This window comes from Pipistrellus kuhlii, unplaced genomic scaffold (genome assembly GCF_014108245.1).
Source record: "Pipistrellus kuhlii isolate mPipKuh1 unplaced genomic scaffold, mPipKuh1.p scaffold_m20_p_5, whole genome shotgun sequence".
NCBI lineage: Eukaryota > Metazoa > Chordata > Mammalia > Chiroptera > Vespertilionidae > Pipistrellus > Pipistrellus kuhlii.
This window is the reverse complement of record NW_023425551.1, coordinates 65,753,884-65,767,255: the sequence shown is the minus strand read 5'-3', so window position 1 is coordinate 65,767,255 and position 13,372 is coordinate 65,753,884.

Sequence of the window (13,372 nt, the reverse complement as noted above, 5' to 3'; positions counted from 1 at the left end):
ATCTTAGTTACCCATTCTGTTTGAATTACAGCCAGCTCTTTAGTAGGGATAATTATTTTTGTTGTGTTTTTCATTCTTTGCTTCCACCCATAGATCTCTGACTCAGAATGAATCAGAAGTAAATCAGGAGTACTTAATTCTATGGTTTATATCAAGCTAATAAAGAATGATTCCCAAGGATCCTTCTTGTTTCCACCTCTTCAACTCCAACAAAGGCCCACAGCATTAAACTCTACTCTGACTATGATAAAAATCAGCCTTGTATCAGTATTTATGATAATGCTGAATGATGATGAAAATGGCCTTCAAAGAAATAGGTGTTGGAACCAACACTATTGCCTTCAATGGTTCAAGATGATTACTTTCAGTTTTACTGGAACAACACTCCTTTTAATAGAATATTATTTGAGGTAGTGTTATGAACGCAATTGGAAGCAAAATGGAAAATCTAAAAAAAAATTTCAATCAAAAACACATTTAAAGAGTAGCTACCACATGCAAGCATTCAATTACTGCTATGGTTGATATGCTGGAAATATTGGAGACATGAAACATGGGTAAAGAGTCTGGATAACTGCAATGTATTAGAAATTTGATTTTATCCTTAAAGCAATGGGGCCTACTTATTAATGTTTATGTTTTTAAAAAGTGTGCAATAATGCCATATTTCTCCCCACAACATTAGAAAGAATGTTGTGGCATTTGGGGAGTATAATCTTAGCAGAATTTAGTTTTATGAAAATCTACAGTATATTATAAAAGGCCAGTGACCATAACTCTGAAACAACCAAACGTCTGGTCACTAGGAGGTACATTGATGAAATTGTGGCATGGCAGGTCTCTGGGTCCCACAGAGTGGTGGGACTCGGTACTGCTGGTGTGGCAGGACTCTGGGTCTCGAGGAATTTTGCACACTGGGCCTCTAGTATTAAAATATTAGGTAAGTTACTGGGATAGAGTAGGTGGTATCAGTTGTTTGAGGAGGAGAAGATATCACATTGTCTGGAAGAGTGAGGGAGAACGTTGGTCAGAATGACTAGGCAGGTTAGGAGACCCACTTGAGGATAGCAGCCATACTGTTGGTCTGAGACCCGTCAGCTTCTCTGTATTTTTTTAAAGCCAAATTCAGCTGCTGACAAACCAGAGAGTTGAATTTAACTGGATAAGGAATTTTTCAAGGTGGGCAATTTATTTGTTTTCATTGTTAGTGCCTATCTCTCCTTCAGCAACTTCCTACTACCTTCTGCCACAGATAAACTTAAATATAAGCTCCATGAGGGCAGAGATCTTTATCTATTTTGATAAAACTAATGAATCTCAAATGCCTAAAACAGTGTCTGGCACATAGTAGATGATAAATAATTGTTTATTAAGTGGATAAAAGGATGAATGAATTAATGAATATTGAATAAGATGAATAAGATAAAGTTAGAGGACAAGAGAGTTGAAGTATACAATGAACTATTACAATGGCAGGTGTAAAAGTGAGCTAAATGAGAGAAATGAAGTCCCAAAGGCAAGGACTTCTTGTTAACGACTATAACCCCAGAACCAAGAGAATGCCTAGCATATACTAGGTACTCAATAAATATTTGTTGAATAAAAAAAATAATACTGACAACAGAATAAAATACAAAGATGAAAAGTATCATGATATTTTGCTTGTACTTATTCTAGTTGCTTCTTATAGCAATTCACAGGGTTCTCTAGCAAACAAAACAAAACAAATGTTTTTTTTTAAAGAAAAGAAAGAAAAGTGGGACAATAACCCATGGTCCTCAAAATAAACCTTTCTGCTGTAGATTATAGCTCTGATAATTTAGCAATTTCTCAACTCATACCACCAATGGGAAGTCAATCTGTATGCTGCTTCTCAAACTTTAATGTACATAGGAATTACTTGGGGACCTTGTTAAATATCAATTTTGATAAGGTATATCTGGAGGGGGCCCAATATCTGCTTTTCTATTAAACTCACAGGTAATGCTGATATTGCTGGTCTAAAGACCATACTTAGAGCAGCAAGGATTTAGAGTACTTGGCTATTAAATATTTGAAGGGAAAGGGTTTGTCAAAAAGGCAATAGAAACCATTCCGTCAGAATGCACTCAATATTTCAACACCAAATCTTCAACTCTACCTGGAAGAAGTCCCCAGTCTTTCCTTCTTTAATTTGTTAAAATGGAACAGCCCTCCTTCTAAACCCAGCCCCTCTACTAGTGCTTTTGATTACAGATACAATCTATTCAATTCTCCCCCCTCACCAGTACCCAACTCTTTATATCTGCCAGGCAATTTCTAGCACTAATGGTACACAAACTCACCTATTTAAAACAAATACAACAATCACAACTTTTAATTTAGTCTTCATTTCTTCACCTCCATGTAATGCCATATTTCTCTCCACTCTTTCATAAGAAAAATTCTCAACTATGTTATATGTATCTACACCTGCTACCCCTATCATGTTGCTTCCCATTTCCCCCATCAACTCAATCCAAGCAGGCATCTCTGGTTATCCTCTATCAAAGTGGGTTGGCCAAAGTCATGAATAACATGGAGTCACTAACTTCTTTTGGATATTTGGCAGTACTTGACCTTTCAGAAGTATTCCACACAGTTGACTGACTAATCATTCCTACTAAAAGTGCTCTTTTCCCATTGGTTTTTGTTTTCTTCAACTGCCCTGGTTGTTTCTGCTCAGCTTCCTAGTGGAAAATCTTCTACCCAACACTTGAAGATTAAAATGCTTGGGAGCTATCCTAGACTCTCTTTGATCCTCAAAACTGCATCCAGCGGATGAGTGCATACACTCTTAAATGTCTCACAGGCCCCATAAACTCATTATTTCCAAAAGACATTCTTTCCCCCAAAATATATTCCTCCTATAACAGTCGCTTTGATAGTAAACAACCCAGTTCCTTAATGGGTAAATCTGCCTCATCATTTACCTCTTCTTCACCACCCTATACTCGTATAGCCAATCTGCTTAATCACCACATCCTGTTATTACATCTGTAATTCCCTCCCTCTCCTGCCCCAATGCTATCGTTGTGGTCCAAGACATCACCACTTCTTACCTGAAACAGTGCAAAATCCTCCTGAATAGCCTTTCTATGTCCACTATTGCTTCTCTGCCATCCATTTTCCATACAGTGTAACTGAAATGATATTTTCAAATGTGATCATGTAATTCCCCTGCAGAAAATTCAACAGCTTTGCATTTCCTCAGGATAAGATCCCAAATCCTTCTCTGGCTTGCAGTGACTTTCAGCCACCTGAAAGTCTGCAATCTGCAATCTCTTCTACATCTGCAATCTCTTCATGCTCTAGCAAAACCAGTCCCCTCCAATTGCTTCAAATATACCACACTCACTGTCCTGTGTAAGGTCTTCATACTTGCTCTCCCAGCTGCCTGAGGGGTCTTTCTCCTCATTCTGTCTAAGGACTCCTAACTCATCCTTTGCATCTTAGCTTAAATATCACTTACTCAAAAAGTCTTTGCTTGAATTTTTATCACACATTCTATGCTTCTACAGTGCCTTCTATTTCCTCTTCCATGTCACAATTCAACAACTCCTCAATGGACAATAAGTGACATAAATAACAAAAGTTAGCATGTATTGGTACTTACTCTGCATGAGGTCTCTGTGGTAGGTAGCTTCTAAGATGACCCCAAATGATCTTTGCCTCTTGGGATTTATAGCCTTATGTGATCTCCTCACATTTAGCAACTTCTTTCTCCATAATAGAATACCTCAAAGTTGAGGGGATGTGACTTCTGGATTAGGCTACAAAAGATTGACTTCCATCTTCATAGCAGTCTTTCTCTCTTGCTGGCTTTGATGAAGCCCAGTGCCATGCTGGAGATGCCCAGGCCAAACACAGCCAGCTAAAAATAATAATAATAATAATAATAATAATAATAATAATAATAATAAAAATAATAATAATAAAATGAAGCCCTTAGTCTCAAATCCCCCAAAGATCTGAATCCTGCCAACTACCACTATATTAACTTGCAAGTGGATCCTTCCTTAGATGAGCCTTCAGATGAGACATCAGTGGCCAGTATCTTGGTTGCAGCCTTGTGAAAGGCCCTAAAGCTGAGACTTAGTCAAGCTCTGCCTGGATCCCTGGCCCATAGAAACTATGATATAGCAAATGGATGTTGTTTTAAGCTGTTAAGTTATGCAGCAATAGGTAACTAATACAGTACCCTTCTATGAGATTTTCATGTATCAACTAATGTAATCCTCATACCATCTTTAACAGACAGGATTTCTGATTTACAAGAAAACTGGAGCAGCTTTCACTTATTCTAGAGCACGTGCTGATGAGAGATGGAGCCAAAATTTGCACCCATATTGTCAGGTTCCAGAGCCTGTGCTTTAAATTACTCAATTGCATGATGGCAGTGACTTTGAGTTCATAACTGTAGTCCCAATCAACAACACAGTATTTGGCACATAGTAGTGCTTAATATCTGATTAATTAATTGATTACTTCATTTAGAAAATTGCTCGATGAATGGTGAATAGCGTTTCTGTTGTTTATGCAAGCAAATTTTATAAAGTAGTCTCAGCACGACTGTGCCTCTTTGGTCTCAAAGGCTTCTTTTCATTTTGTGATATGAGTTCTTCAGGCATGCTAGTCCTGAAAATTACAGGTGCTTTTCATTCACTCCCCTCCAGCATTGGTTCTGTGAGCTGCCAGTGGCCTTTCAAAAGGTTCCTTTCTTCTTTAGTTACTCAATAGACTAGTTCAGGAGCTCAGCTCTTCTGCACAATAAAATGAGGGGAACTGAAGGACAAAAGCTGAGAGGAGGCAGCCTGGAAGACAGGGGAGGATAGAGATGGTGGGATTCTTGATAGAGACGGGGGCTATACTACATGACACAAAGCTGTAGTCTGGAAAATGAGAAGTTAGTGAGGAATTTCTGGTGACAGGGTGGCTGAAGGACCTGTAACAACAAAGGTGCCTAATGATCCATATTCACCTGCTTGCATTTCTGCACTGTAAATACTCCCCATGACACAAAAGTTTCAGTCGAGTCTGTTATATGTAAGTGCCCTGCATAGGTATTTTGAGTGGAAATCAATGAAGTCACCCAGGTTGGCACAGAGTAGAAATGACAGGAGAGCTGTGGATATGGGCTATGAGGGAGAGTTCAACAGAGCAGTAACTTGGAGTCACAGGTAATTGCTCTGGGCAACTCCCTAAAATCCTGGTGAGGGCATGGAATTTCCCAGTGGTTGTGACTTAGAAAGGTCAAACCCACTTTTCTTTAAATATCAAAAAGGCTTGGAGACCTCAGCTGACTTCTGGGTCACACCAATATTAATCTATTTGTCTTCACTCAGAAGGACTGGTTCAGGGATCGGTCAAAGGGAACAACAGATGCTGTTTCCATCTTTACTGGGGGAGTAGTAATCTTTGCCTGCAAGAGGAGCTCTTAGTGACTCCACAAAACAAATGGGACAGGCATGGCTAGGAGAGTTCATGCCAAGAATTTTCAGATAATAGGCTGGAAGCATTGCCTTTTCAAGGTGACACAAAGAGATATGTTTTTGTTATTCAAGCACAGATTTTAAGCAGGAAGTATTGATTATGGTAAGATCAATCCAAAAGCACAGGAATGTTCAAAGGTCCAACTCAACTCTTTTGGAAAATAAACAATGAGGTTGATCAATGAAGTAAAACCTTAATGGAAACTGCAGTGATTTCAGTGAATTCAGACAACCTATGCCAATAGCATCTAGAAATGCCAGTAGTGCTTGGGCCCTGCTCAATATAGTTAAGAGGCTCTTGACGTAAGAGGATACATGTAAGCCACGTGCTCTGTTGTGACATTTTAAAGGCAGCAGTACTGTTGGATAAGACATACTTGTAAAGAAGTAAACATGTTCATTGCAAGCATTTCTTTTTTTTTTTCTTTTTTAAAAAAATGTACTTTATTTATTTTTTTACAGAGAGGAAGATAGAGAGATAAATAGTTAGAAACATCGATCAGTTGCCTCCTGCACACCCTCCTATTGGGGATGTGCCTGCATGCAAGGTACATGCCCTTGACTGGAATCAAACCTGGGACCCTTCAGTCCACAGGCTGACACTCTATCCACTGAGCCAAACTGGTTAGGGCTTCTTCTTCTTTATTTTAAATAGAGGAACTTGAGAAGCCTTGTGGTTGTTTTTTGTTTGTTTGTTTGTTTTTGTTTTTTTTAAGCTTCTCTATATTTTTATTGATTTCAGAGAAGAAAGGAGAGGGAGAGAAAGAGAGAAACATCAATGAGAGAAAATCATTGACAGGCACAGCCTCCTACTGGGGATCAAACCCATAACCTGAGCATGTGCCCTGACCAGAAATTGAACTATGACCTCCTGGTTCACAGGTCAACACTGAACCACACTAACTGGCTAATTGCAATCACTTCTAAAAGTATGATATAGTTTTCAAAACACAGAGCATGGTTCTCCAATGGCTTGTAAGTGAATAGTCACTGAGAGCTGCTGTTAGGTATCAAATAAGAACAGTCCACATGTGAACCTGAGGACTCACTCTCACCTGCTGTGGCACCATTGAGGAGTCAACCCTCCTAAAATGCAGAAGCCTGTCATGTGGAGAACTTGCTTTCCTGCAAAGTGGTTGGCTTAATAAATGTTAGAGACTGGTTCCTGTGACCATACAGAGTTAAAATAATATAACTTTCTTTATTGACAAGCTTTTGAATGGTACATCTTCTCCATCAATTATCTGCTTCTCATAGACTCTTTTCCTAACATCCCTCCTCCCCTTTCTGACTCACCTCCCAGACTGTATCAGGTGCTCATCCTATCTAATAAAAGGGTGATATGCAAATTGAACATCACTCTGCAAGAAAATTTGGAGGCACCCACAGCCAATAAGGAGGAAATATGCAAATTGACGTGACAAAGATGGGGGCAGCCAAGCCAGGATGCTTGCATCGTTGCTATGACAACACAAGCATTCTGCCCTGCCCTGGCCGCTCCAGACCTCTGGGCAGTGCATGTGTGCAGGCACGGAGAGGCCAGGGCAGGGTGGGGTGCCTGCTATGAAGGGGAAGGCAGGGAGTAGAGGGAGCTACAGAAGGGCAGCAGAGCTGGAATGAAGGCAGAAGGCGGCAGCCAGAGCGAAGGTCTGGTTACGGGTGCCAGCAGCCAGGGGAAGGAAGGTCTATTGCACGAATCTTCCTACATCAGGCCTCTAGTGTTCTTATAATGCCATGGATATAGCTGTCTCTTGTGGCACTTAACACATGATAATGTGCCTTTCTCCTTCCTGGCTGTGAAATCCTGGAAAATAAGGTTCTTGTAGCGTCCATTTAAAAAAATGGTGCCTGGTATATGGCTGTGCTCAGGAAAGCTTGTCACTCTAGGAATGACCCATTTGCTTGCATTAATGACTAACTCTGGAATTAAACAAGATCCTAAATATTAGATTTTCATCTTTCTCCTTAGTTGCATTGTCCAATTACCTTAAAAAGTTAATTGAAAGACTAAAAATTTGCTCTCCCTCATTCTGTGTTGCCTGCCAACTTTTCCTTTTCACTCACCCAGCTATTTGTCTGAGCTTCAACTGTGTTAAAATATTTCTCCTTTGTCACCATAATCAAAAGCTATTATCATTATAAAAAATGTATAAAAGCTCGAAGGAAAGATGTGAACCTTTTAAAAAAAAGTTTTAGCAATCATTTTTTATTCCTTTCTTTGATTTGCCTGCAAATCACAAAACATAGTAGCTTGTGCTTATGCAAGTTGAGGTCATTGTGTGTTGTCTTAAAATAGTTTTCAGTTGCACAAGTTACTTCTAAACAGAAGAGTTTGCAATTCCTACTCTTAGTATCTTAGGATCTCCAGGCCATTAAGGAAAGCTTTGTTATCTACTTAGTGGCCACATAGATTCACTGCAGTTGGAAAGGCTTGAAGGAAATTTGCTTCTTGCAGTGCTAACCCTAATATAAAACGCTGACCAAACAGGACAACAAGGGCCCAAGGGGAACTCAACAGGAAGAAGAGGTATTCTGGCCACTGGCCTGAGATCATACAAGGGAGCCTGGCTCTGGAGAAGCTTGGCATTGGGGCTGACACCCACCAGGACCCAGCCATGCGGGTGCAGTGCTCAGCCTTGGGAGATGTTGCTGAGCTTGGGAGTATGGACCTGGAGAGCAATCTCCTCATGGCTCCAGCACAGAGGTGCAGCATGTTGTCATATGACCAAGACCACGTAATGATGGTAATGGAGACTTTGGAATTTTTCATTTTCTCTGCCAGTTTGTAGGACTGATGCCTTTATGAGTGCTAAAACCTTTTTGATTTGCAAAATCTGGGAGTTTGGATGAAGAGAGGGCTAAAGAGAAAGAAACAGATTATAGCAAAGGTATATACTTACTTCCCTTAAAATGCTTTTCTGCTTTCATTTAGTAGTAATAGCATTACCCAATTTTTAGCTAGGCCCACTGCCACCTAGAATAAAGTTTCTACTTCCCAGCACGTTTTTTAAAATATATTTTATTGATTTTGTACAGAGAGGAAGGGAGAGAGATAGAGAGTTAGAAACATCAATGAGAGTCATCATCGATCAGCTGCCTCTTGCACACCCCCTACTGGTCTGGGGGATATGCCCGCAACCAAGGTACATGCCCTTGACTGGAATCGAACCCGGGACCTTTCAGTCCCCAAGCCGACGCTCTATCCATTGAGCCAAACCAGTTTTGGCCCCAGCACTTTCTATTGTAGTTGAGTGCATTATGTGATAAAGTCATTGAAAGGGAAGAGAAAAACCCAATTCTTTAAAAAATTCCATGGTGCCAGTCATTTTATCTATGTATATGCTAGTCTCAGAATCAGTATGAAGCTTCTAAGGAAATTAACTAGTCAATCCCCAAAACCTATAGCAGAACTATAGCATCAAAATTTTCTCCCATGTGGGATTTGCAAAAATAGTAGTTGAGCAGGTAATATGTCATCTTTTATTTTCCCTTCTCTGAATGTAGAAGTTACTATTTGTTTTATATCTTATCAAAAGCATTTTCTAAATATGACATAGGATTATCTGAAGAGGAAGACACAGATTCCAATCAACAATATGATGATTTAAGGAAGAGAACAGACAGGAGTTATAAGATTACAAATGGCTCTTGCCACATCCTAGGTGGTTTAAGGGTCATGATCCTTTGATGGAGTTCAGAGCTATTGCATGACACAGATTAGTAAATATTTGGCCGGAGACTTCTTAAACTATTTTTCTAAAAATAGAGCAGTAAGAAACAGTAAGACCACTCCATTCTTATGTCTTTTCGATGTCTGCCAGACCAAGTTTTAGCAGAGATGATGACATAATTTGAGTGAATATGGACATTCAAAGTCAGTCTATACACTAATATGACCATCAGCCTGGCTCCCTTACCAATCTATCCAGACTAGTTCTGGCAGATGTTTCAAGGTCAATCTCAATTGTGTTCATGGAAAATAGAATTTCAGTGAAGTATCTCTGCATGGCTGACTTCCTTCTGATGGCTCACCCTCCTACACATAGTGTTCCCATGTTCAGTAGTAACTGGGTCCACATTTGGACAGCTAATTTTAAAAGTCACTTCAAGATGTAACGTGAGTAGTTTCTGTCTCATTTGAAGGGAGGTATAAGAACAAACATAAACTCACATTCCAAAGTGTCCCATGTAAATCAGGTGGCCAAAAATCTGTTTGCTTGTTTTTTGTGACCCTTAGAAGTAATTTAAAATGGAGCTAGGAGGTTGGGAAGAAAGCTAGAGATCAAAGAGAAAGAATTTTTATGGAGAAGGTCCTTGGAGATCCATGACATTTCCCACTATTATTGTATTTTCATTGGTAGAGAGGTGTGCTTCCTCTTTTCTCAACCAATATGAGAAAGTCTTTGAGGGAGTCACTTGAGTAGCTTGATCTGGGCCCTCTGGAAGTCAGTGGACTAGTGTCTGATTTCTGAGGATGGCTGTTCAGGTTGTGCACTGCACAGTTCTAGAGGGTGCCAGTCACATTGACAACCATGTTTACAATCTGCACAGCTGTACTGGGAAACTCAAGTGTCTAACTCTACAAGATGCAAGCTACTATGGCCAGAGCTGCAGTTATGCAATAGCATGTGTGTGTGTGTGTGGTGTGTGTGTGTGGGGGGGTGTATTTGCACGAACTATGGGACAGGGAGTTGAAAGTTTCTGATTGGTTGTGTGGGTGTGTGAGGGGGAGCTGGCCTGGAGGTTTCTTAAGAAGATCGATCCCACCTCTCCTCCAAAAAAGATCCTTCTAGAGCAGTGGTTCTCAACCTTCCTAATGCCACGACTCTCTAATACAGTTCCTCATGTTGTAGTGACCCCCAACCATAAAACTATTTTTGTTCCTACTTTGTAACTGTAATTTTGCTACTATTTTGAGTCATAATGTAAATATCTGTGTTTTCTGATGGTCTTAGGCAACCCCTGACAGTGGTTCTCAACCTGAGGTTCATGACCCCTTTCACAGTGATCACCTAAAACCATCGGAAAACACAGATATATGATTATGATTCATAACAGTAGCAAAATTATAGTTCTGAAGTAGCAACGAAAATAATTTTATGGTTGGGGGTCACCATATCATGAGGAACTGTATTAGAGGGTTGTGGCATTAGGAAGGTTGAGAACCACTATTCTAGAGGGTTGCTCAAACTAGAAGCCTGAGGATTGAGCCCTGGCAGTGAAAGTGGACAGGCAGAGGAGTTATCTCCCCTGTCCAATGGAGCTTAAAGTGGGGACTCTCCATGGCGAAAAGTCTCTCTCAAGAGAATCAAACCTGAGCACCCACCACGTCCAATGAACAATAACAACAGATCACAGAGGAACCATCCATGCAAGACTGTGTCCTTTGTCCTAACCCATTTGCCCGGGCCCAACCCTAGAGGGGTTGGAAAGACAGCTAATGAGGGAAGATATTGGAAGAGGAAAGATGCCAATCTGCTCTAATGGCCCGTGTGCCTCTGACTCCCAAGACTCCACCCAAGGCTTCTTGGCTTGAAGCAGGTTTCAGTTCAGGGAAGGGAAAAATTTTGGAGTTTGTTTATTATACTACACTGAACATTTTGATTACTAAAACAAGACTTCCTTAAGACCAAGGTGACCTCAGGACATTTAACACCGAAGAGGGACTGAAAGAGCTGTGTGAGATTTCACATAGGGACAGGGAATGAATCAGCCCATTCAATGGGCGCACAGGAGGAGAGGTTGGAAAGAAGACAAAGACCTTACTCTTTGTACCTGTTGAGAGCCATGCCTTAGGTAACCAGATCATATGTGAAATCTGTCATAGAAATACCTAGCTATGTTTGAAACCTTTTATTTTGACTTAAAACATAGAAATGTACAATCATCCCCAATCTTTTGGTATAGAGCCAAGGCCTTCTGTGTGAGCACAGATGAATGGGTCTTTCTTAAACTCACCCACAAAACATCAATTGCGAGTTCCAATTTTGGTTTCTTTACATTGGAGTAAAAATTTTAAGAAACTTGCAAAGTATCCTGAATATAGTAATAAGTGAATATGATTTGTTTGTTTCTTGTGTTTTACAATTGTCTCACCCACATCCATTTTTAGAGACTTGAGTTTATCATGTCTTTTAACAGCATTTCATAGAAACAATGTTCTTTTTGTGCTTACATTTCATTGATTTATATAATATTTAATGAAATTATGTGATTCAGTAATAAGTACAAGTACAACTGGCATAAACAGATTTGAGAACACACCCAGCTGCCTCTGGGCAAACACACAGTTGAACTTGTGGGAGCAGAAGCCCATGGGCGTACTTGAGAGTAGCCACTACTGTGAGCCCTTAAGTATCCCAAGCATTGGAAGTATATCTCTCAGAGGGAATGGAGAGCACAGGATTATCCAGTGGAGGTCAACTGAGTGAGCCTCTACTTCTGAGGTGCAAGGTTGAAGTAGCCCGCATAAAAAAGCTACCACATACTGAGAAACTACTATGTGCCAGGCGGACACTGGGCACTTCACACATGTAAGCCAGTTTCCTTTCACAGATATCCCCCTCCCCCATCCCCATTTCACAGTTGAGCAAACTAGAGTGCACTCTAGGCCCATAAGTGAAACAGTCAGTACTTCTTAATCTCTACTATGCAAATGAATCACCAGGGGGATATGATTTAAAATGCATATTTTGATGGAATAGGTCTGGGTGGGACCTGAGATTCTACATTTTTAATAAGCTCTCAGGTGCTATTGATGCTGCTGTTCTGCAGACCCCTGAGATTCTTACTTCCATGTTCTGAGATGGAGCCCAGGCATCGCTCCTTCCTGAAAGCTCTTCAGGAATCTTTGATAAACAGAGGTGAGGTGGTGGTAAGGTTGGATCCCAGTGAAGGCAGGAAAGTTAAGAAACGGGCTGATTCAGAGACATTGAGTTTTGAATACTTACGCTAAAACAAATGTTTGAAAAAGACAAGAGTAAAACAATATAGACATTTATATAATAAAAGATAAAAATCTTTCATTCTTTATATTTTATGAAGATTTAAAAAAAAATCAAATCAGCTCTAACCGGTTTGGCTCAGTGGATAGAGCATCGGCCTGTGGACTGAAGGGTCCCAGGTTCAATTCCAGTAGGGGGTGTGCAGGAGGCAACTGATCGATGTTTTTCTCTCATCCTTATTTTTAACACTTTATTTCTCTCCCTTCCTCTCTGTAAAAAAATCAATAAAATATATATTTTTTAAAATCAAATCACACACACAAAAAATATCAAATAAAGCAGTCCTTGTGATAGGGGCAGAAATAGAATGTTGGGGAATCATCTAGAATTGTAAGATATTAATCCTGCTCTTTTAACCGTGATTGTTTTGTTCTGATTAAAGAAGGCACATTCTAACCTGGCTGGCAGTTACTCAGGGGACCTGGAGCTCACCTGGAAATGCAGTCCATCCTCTTCATTTGGGGCTGCTTATTATCATTTCTTGCATAGATCTGACATTCATTAATCCATCTGATCACTAGTCCATATGCAAAATGCATATTTTATTTATGACTTGAACTAAAGCTGTTATGTTGTTTCTTTTCTTTCCATGCACCATAACTTTAGTGGAGGGGATCACACGAAAATCATATGTCTGAAAGGTAGCCACAGACAATATAATTGAAAGTGTCAGCAGAACTATACAGTGTATCTCCTCTCTCTCTCTGCTTCTGTCATTCCTTAGTTAAATGCCCCATTTTAATGTAACACATAACTGGTGAAGTTGAGAATTAAATAAGAAAACATATAGGTCCAGCCTGATTGTTTTTCTAATTGTTTCAATGTATTTGTTAAAAAATGATCTTTTACCACATAAAA